Source organism: Gracilinanus agilis, chromosome 5 (genome assembly GCF_016433145.1).
Source record: "Gracilinanus agilis isolate LMUSP501 chromosome 5, AgileGrace, whole genome shotgun sequence".
Taxonomy (NCBI): Eukaryota; Metazoa; Chordata; class Mammalia; order Didelphimorphia; family Didelphidae; genus Gracilinanus; species Gracilinanus agilis.
The window spans coordinates 56,781,867-56,790,415 of NC_058134.1; positions in this window are offsets into that span (position 1 = coordinate 56,781,867).

Below are 8,549 nucleotides of genomic sequence, written 5' to 3' on the forward strand. Positions count from 1 at the left end.
TGGGTTTGTACCCCAAAGAGATCATAGATAAACAGACTTGTACGAAAATATTCATAGCTGCGCTTTTTGTGGTGGCAACAAATTGGAAAAGGAGGGTATGTCCTTCAATTGGGGAATGGCTGAACAAACTGTGGTATATGCGGGTGATGGAATACTATTGTGCTAAAAGGAATAATAAACTGGAGAAGTTCCAGGCGAACTGGAGAGACCTCCGGGAACTGATGCAGAGCGAAAGGAGCAGAACCAGAAGAACTCTGTACACAGAGACTGATACACTGTGGTAAAATCGAATGTAATGGACCTCTGAACCAGCAGCAATGCAATGACCCAGGACAATTCTGAGGGATTTATGGTAAAGATGCTGCCCACATTCAGAGGAGGGACTGCAGGAGAGGAAACATATAGGAAAAACAACTGCTTGAACGCATGGGTTGGGGTGGACATGATTGGGGATGTGGACTCGAAACTACCACACCAATGCAACTACCAACAATTTGGAAATTGGTCTTGATCAAGGACACATGACAAAACTAGTGGAAATGCGCATGGGTAGGGGGGGCGCGGGGGGGGGGGGTTGAAGGGGAAAGGAGGAGCATGAATCATGTAACCATGTTAAAAATGAATATTAATAAATGTAAAAAAAAAAAGAATCAACCATGATTCCAGAGGTGATTAATAATACTACTCATCTCTTGATAAAGAGGGGATGAACTCAAAATATAAGACATATTTATTGGACACAATATTGTAATCTGTTTTATTTCACATACTAGATATAAGAACTTTGTTTTTCTTTATTCTTGTCCATTGTGTGAAGAGGTTTGGGAGCCAAGAGGAGATAGGGATGAGGTAGCAAAAAAAAAAAAAAGGTTATTGAAATATTTTTTTTAATTTTTAAATGAAGAAAAGAACAGAGAGAAGTCCAAAAGACAAGCAAGAGAATATTGGAAGCCACAGGTTGAATTTGTTATATCCTTAAAAAGGAAAACCAGCCATATATAATAGAGGTCTGAAGTTTTATAGATAATCCTTTTTATGATCTACAATGTATACAGAATTGCACAACTTTTTTGGAGTCTGCTAAATTCAGAATTAATAAAATTTTATAAAAATATTTTGAGGCCAAAATATTTATCCATGGAATCAGTCTGGTGAAAAGCCCCTTCAAACCTATCCTGAACAGTCTTGGAAGACATATAGCACAACCTATTGCTATGATCATGCCAGAAAATTTTCAGTCTTAATGGTATTGAGCAGCCTTTTTTGTATGCTTGCTGAAACTTCAAAAACTTAAGGGTTATCTGCATCCCACAATGAGGCATCAAAATGAGACTTCGTTGGAGGAGAATCATACAGCTGGTGGTGAGATGGTAAAAGTGTAAAACCAGATCTTGGGGTAGAAAGGATGTAGCCATGACATATGTTTAAATTTAATTGACATTCATATTTCTCCATCACTTTATTAAATTCAGGCAATAAGAAGCAATAAATCAATCTTTTATTTTTTGCATTTACTAATTTCTGAGACCTAAATTCCCACAGGGAAAATTTAATAATCAAGCCTCATAAATCACTTTTTGCTAGATATATGTTACTATGTGGCATACCCTATAAGAATAGGGACTTAAAATAGAAAGGAAAAGGCAGAAACAAAAAGGGTAAAGATTCAAATTTTAGAGCCAGTGGGTTGATTTTGGATGAAAATGCAAATGGAGATCAGTCTTGATTTTTCCTAGCTGCCCCTATTTTCTGATTCTTTAAGTGGCTGTTTCTCTAGTTTAAACTAGATGAAGCTCTCAAACTTCAGGCTGAAGTTGAATGCAGGTTTGCCTGGTTTCCAGGATTTTCATCCCTTTTTCAAACATCCTTTATAATATGAACTTTGCATGCAAGTCATTATCTTAAGGAAAACATTTCCTTTTGGGGCCCCAGAATTTTTTTCTCGTGTGCTTGTGTACTTGCACTAAACTTGGAAATTGCCTACTACCTTTCTTGAAGTTTTAATGTCTCCCCCTCTTTAGGAAGTCTTCACACTTCTATTCTTCTCTATCTTGGATGGTTTTTGTTAAAGCAAATTCACTAGCCAGTTTATCATGGTAGGTATATTCTCAATCTCTTCATCTTATGTTGCAGGCCAGCACATGGGTCTGCTTTCCTGGTAGAGACCATGTACCTCAGTGGAATCTTTCACTAATGGCTACCTCCTTCGGGGATCAGAAGCAAATTGTCTCTTCTTCCCTCTCAAAGCTTATAATTTTGCTATCCTCACAGATCTCCCACCAAGTTTCTGATCTCATCATGAAGGTGAATTACTAGTTTTCAGACCATTTATAAAACTAAGATCACTGACATGCCCTAAACCCAATGAATGAACACATCCTTCCTGATTCAATTGACTAGCTTTGTCCAGTTTCCCAGATTGATCAATCCACAGACATTTAATAAGAAACTACCCTGTGTCAGGCACCATGCTATATAGGGGAAATACAAAGACAATAATGAAACAGACCTTGTCCCCAAATAGTTTACTTTCTATGGAGGAGACATGTATGATACATACAGCTGCAAAAACATGTGTAGATATAGATATGGATATATGTATGTATAAAATACGAATATATACAAAAGAAATATGGGGCAATAGTGGAAATATTAGCAAGGGTAGAGAACTCCAGAAGTTTTATTTTTTACTTATTTTATTTTGTTTTTTAAAATTTTAATTTTAATAATTTGTTAAATTATTAAATAATGTATTGAATGATAATTTAATAAGTTTAATAAATGTTTATTTTTTATTTTCACATAAAAGTTGCCATTAAATCTGTTCTTTGAAGAAAGCTAGGAATTCTAAGATGTAAAAGTGAAGAAGAATTACATACCAAGTATGTGGAGCATCATGAGAAAGAGGAGAGATGAGTTGTGTATGTATGTGTGTGAGGAACAAAAAGAAAATGGATGAAAATGGTTGTATCCCTCATAGACCACCACCACCCCAAATTTCATCTTATGCTATAATTTTGTTTACACTGTTTTTCTGGAACCTGTGAATTCCACATTTGAAGGAATTCCTAGTATGGAAACTCCTTCTCCTTATGCAGGATGCCACCTGCCCTGCTAGTTATATTCTTGGAAAGTTACCCAAGACACTGAAAGGTTAAATGACTTGCCCAGTGTCACACAGCCAATACTATATAGGTAAGTGGCAGGTCATGAATTTTGGTTTTTCTGACTCCGAAGTCATCTCTTTACCCACTATGGCACACTCTCTCTTCATTACAATCTTATCATTGAAAAATAAATTCATTACATCAATAACAATAGAGGCAAATTTCCACTCACAGTAAGGGAAGGAAGGGTCATCTTGTCAAAAGATCTCTTGAATGTCTCTGTAAGTCACACCCTCTGGATCACTTCAATTCCTAGTGGTATTTCTTAAGTCAAGCCCTCTGCATTTCCCAAGTATCTGGAGCAAAGACAGCTTTACTATAAACTACAAAAATAATCAGGAAAAATTCCTTCCTTTCTCTTTATCTTTATTACAGGCTGCAGAAGAATGCTGCTCACCTGCACAGGGATGGAGTTGTTATGCAATGGAGGTCAACAGTCAGAGTGTCTGAGTTAATAACCTCCGCAAGTCACTCTACATTGATCTTTAGCTTCCTGGTGCTCACTCATATTTCTCTTCCAGGAATTAGATGCACAGCTGTCTGCCTAGGGACCTCTTCACGGGCAGTCTCTCATTTCAACCACTTCAGGGTTCCTCATCAGGTTGTTATTGAAGACTAACAACCCACATATCTCACACTGGATAGCCCTTTTGGTTAAAGTTCCTTCATTCTTGCCAACCAATCAAACCACTATCTCAATCATGGCAGATTAATGTCACTTCGCTTATATCCTTGAGGGGGGAAAATGGCTAATGTGGTTCTCTTCTTCATAAAGGCCACTGTGCAGTAAGTGACCAGGATTAAATTATACAATCATCTCATCTATCCATCTGTTCGATATCCTGTCAGTCATATGCTGCATTTGCCTCTTTGTCCCTTTAGCAATGGCATTCTGTCCTGGTGAGAAGTAGAGAAAGAAGCATTATGATGCTGGGTAATATAATTCTAAATACCATCAAGCCCATAAAATGGGGAGTGAGTGATAAATAATTTACATTTATCAGAATGACTGAATCTTATTACAAGTTCAGCAATATGATATCCCTTCTCCTTTCCTCCCTTCCCCCATAGTCATAGATGGAGAAATGGATCAGAATTTCAATAATCTTGCCAGAGGGTTGGATTGGATTGCTCTGCGGAACACTGAGCCAGTGTCCCCTTTTCACCAGTACCTAGGAACGGAAGGTGATGGCAATATAATGAAAAGGAGAGCAAATGCTAAGAAGAAATCCAACATGATTTGGGGTAAATGAGATGCAGCATATAATCATGCAAAAAGGCTAAGGTCCTATGGGGACAGTGCCTTGCAATGGAAGGCACTCAATAAAATGTTTTTAATTAAATTGGACAGGATATTTACATTGTCATCTCTGATGTAATTCCAAAGCTTTTTTATCATCAGACCTGCTTAAGTGTGAATGTATATTTGCTAGGTTGAGTTCTCTGCTATGAGTTGGAAGATTTGTGGAAATTCAAACATCTTTCATTAACTAAAGACTAGAATCAATCACAGGCATTCCCACTTAGTGGGGAAGGAAGGAATAAAAGAAGGAAGGAAGAGGGGAAGAAGGAAAAAGAGGAAGGATAGGAGAGAAGATGGTGGAAGGGGAGGGAAAGAATAGGAAAGGGAAGTTAAGGAATGAGTGATGAGAAAGGGAATGAAGATTGACACAGAAGTGTGAAGGTGGGGTAAAATGATTCTAAGGGCTATAAGCCTTAAAGGTAGGATATGGTTGTACATAGCTTCTATTGCTCTGATCCTACTGTTAATATACATACATTTTATTTATAGGAATCATAAAATACACATATAATCCAAAATCTGCACGTACAAGAACATGCTGCATTACAAGTTTTAAAAAATACATGTTGATATAGTCAAGTGACACATTTCCAATTAATGTTTTCATATGCAAATATATGTATATGCTTTTTCACCAAAGAAAATAATATAATCAGTAAAAAATATAAACCTTTGGCAAAATTACGTTTCCTTAAACATTTCTTCCTAAAGGGTAGTAATATGATTTGAGAAAGCTCAGCTCTATCTGCATTGGCTTGATTGTAGATGGCTAGTTTCACTTTGATGCTGATCTCAGAGTACTTTCTGAGGTACTTGAGAGATTTCTAAGTACATGAGCAAACTTTGGGTCTTGTCCACAGAAGTAGCTCTAAAAATATCATTGGTCCTTACGTTTTCTCCCTCTTACTCTTATTTTTACTCATGTGTTTCCTCACTTTCCCCTCTGATGTCCTTTTCAGTGGTGTCTTTCACGGAAAAATTGAGGGGGATAGAATTTTTGTCATGTTTCTTTTGATTTTCCAATTGCATTTCTAGGATTTTTTCATGGAAGGCCATGATTAATATGGAATGAGAGGGATCAGTCATTCTAGTCTTTTAGACTGCATTATCCTTTCAAACTTCCTACTTCCTTCCATCCCCAAAGTCCCAAAGATTACTTTTCCTCATACTTTACTAAGAAAATTGAAAACAATCAATCTAAATTCCTTTTGACCGCAATTCAAAGGATCTCTGTATATCCCCTCTTCCTTTCCCTCTCCATGGCAAATCCAACCCTTCTCTCTTTGTCCTTGAATCTATAGTCGCCTGTTACCTCTGGGAACTTGTATCATCAAGTATGCTGCTTTGCTCTCTCACTTCAATACATTCCTATCCATCCACTCCTTTCCTTGTTCACAAATATAATCAGTTCTCTACAATCTTAAAAAAAACTTTGACTCTGCTACTCCCATAAAAAAATAGCATCCTGTATGTCTCCACCCTTAATCATTAAAACTTTTAGAAAAACTACTCTATACTCAATACTTCCACTGACTGAAACTAACTTCCATATTATCATCAATGACCTCTAATTGCCAAATTCAGTTTTTTACATCTGTTTTTATTATCCTTTGCCCTTCTTAGGCATCTTTCACTATTAGCCATAACCTTTTTACTGTTACTTTATTCACATTTGGATTTGATGACTTTATTTCCTCAGAGTTGTCCTCCTTTCTGACCAAATTTTTATACCCCTTATTATTTTCTACTTTTCCATCTATATCTTAAATATAGCTATCCGCCTATATATATGTCCTTAGACTTCTTCACTTCATATTCATCCATACAAACTCATCTATTCTCTTAATGTTATTACTTCTATATAGAGAACTCCTAAATCCATATCTTTAGCCAGATTATATGACTTCTAGGGCCTCTTCCAGCTTGAAATCTATCACCTCTACCTGATATCCAAAAGACATTTCCAACTGCCTGCTACATATTTCCGTCTGGATGTCCCACTGACACCTCAAAGTGAATAGTTCCAAAACATTACTCATCACTTTATCTCAAAAACCTGCTGCTCTTTCTAATTGACCTATTTTTATTGATGACACTATCATCTTCCCAGGCATCCAGCTTCAAAATCTGAAAGTTATTGTTGACTCTTTCTTCTCCCTCATCCATTACACCCAATCAGTTGCCAAGTTCTATTGATTCTGTCTCTGATAAGTCACATATATGTCTCCTATCCATACATGTTATGATTAGTTTAGTTCATCATCTCTTCTTACCTAAACTGTTGCAGTAGTTAAACAACTATTCTCCATGACTCCAATCTCCCTCTCCAAATAGTTCTTCATTTGGAAAAGTCTTCCTACAGTGTCATTCCCATTATTCTTATCCAACCAGTTTTACTGGCTCCCCTTTGTCTACTGAATAAAATACAAGCATCTTAATCTATCATTCAAAGTCTTTCCTAATTTTTTTAGCAGCTTGTAGTATCTTTTACTTGGTCTGGAAGTTTTTTAACTTGGCAATAACATCCCTGGGTATTGTCAATTGGGTATTTAATGCAGAAGGTGATCTGTGGATTCTTTTAATCTCTACTTTAACCTCTTGTTCAAGAATGTCAGGGCAGTTTTCTTAGATAATTTCCTGTAGAATGATGTCCAGGCTTTTTCTTTTGTCATGATTTTTCCACTAGTCCAATAATTTTTAAATTGCCTCTGCTGTATCTATTTTCTAAATTTGTTGTTTTATCAATGAGGTGTTTCATAGTCTCAATTTTTTCATCCTTTGATTTTGTTTTATAGACTCTTACTGCCTTGTGAATTCATTTGTTTCTAGTTGGTGGATTCTAATTTTTAAAGACTAAATTTAATTCCTGGCTTTTTGGTCATCCTTTTCCCTTTTGGTCTGTTTCTTTGTAGGTAATCTCTTTCTTTGACTTGTTTCTTCTTTCTGGCTTTTAGGACACCATATTCTTGTTTTAGTTTGTGTGCCTCTGTTTCCAGATTATCTATTTTGCTCTTTAAGTTCTTTCCCAATTTTCTGCAGCCTCTCTTGCTTTGTTATTGTGTTTTGAGATCTTCCAAAGCTTGTGTCCAATTCGCTAGAGTTCCTGAGTTTTTGCTTGGTTTCCCTTGGTCCCTCTCTATTCCATTTGTTCTTTTTTCATTACCTGAATAGAAGCAGTCAATTGTAATTTCTTTTTTTTCTGTTGTTTACTCATACTCCCTTCCCTATTCCCCCATTGGCTGTAATCTTGCCGTTCTGTTTATTCACTGGATCTGTGGGTTTGGGCTATTCTGTCCTGAGGAGGTTCTTCTCTGCTCTGCTGATTAACTGGATTAGGCTGATAGACATGACCTGTTGTATTAATGAGCCCTAATCTTCCCCAGCTGATAGCAGAAGCTGAAGATGAAGGTGAAGGTGTAGAGGTTGGAGGTAGTTACCCTCATCCTCCTCTCTACCCTTTATGCCAGCTTCCTCCATGCCAGCTGCCAGGTCATATCCCTGAGCTTTCCATGGTGGTGCCAAGGTACTCTGTAGTGGTTGCGAACTTCACACTGGGATCCCAATCAACCAGATTCTTACAGCAGGTTTCAGCATGGTAGATGGGGGAGGGGTGTTGGAGATTGAGCTTCCCTGCCCTCTGTAGGCTTCTTATCTTCACTATTGACAGACAGGGGCCAAATTGATCTAGACAGCCCTGAAGCCAAAACCTGAGGCCCACAGTGAAGAAGTACTGGCTGAAGGTTGCAACCAGGCTGCCTTCTGCTCTGCTCCTCTCCTCCAGCTGCCTCCCTGACATCTGTGGTCTGAATCCTGAGACTCTTGTAGCTGTGGTAGCAAAGCACTCCCTCCAGGATAGAGCTCTGACCCGGAGATCCCAGAAACCACCCAAGTCTCAGGACAGTAGGTGGGAGAAGGGTCCTGGGACCTTCCTTCTTTCTTTTCCTTAAACCCAAGAATTCAACCTTCTCTGCGTACCTTTTAAGTTGAATCAAGCAGAAAGGTTCCCCCCAACTCTGTCCTGTTGTTGAATTTGGTTTTGTGTCCCCCTCAAAGATCTTTGTTTTTGGTTGGTATGGAAT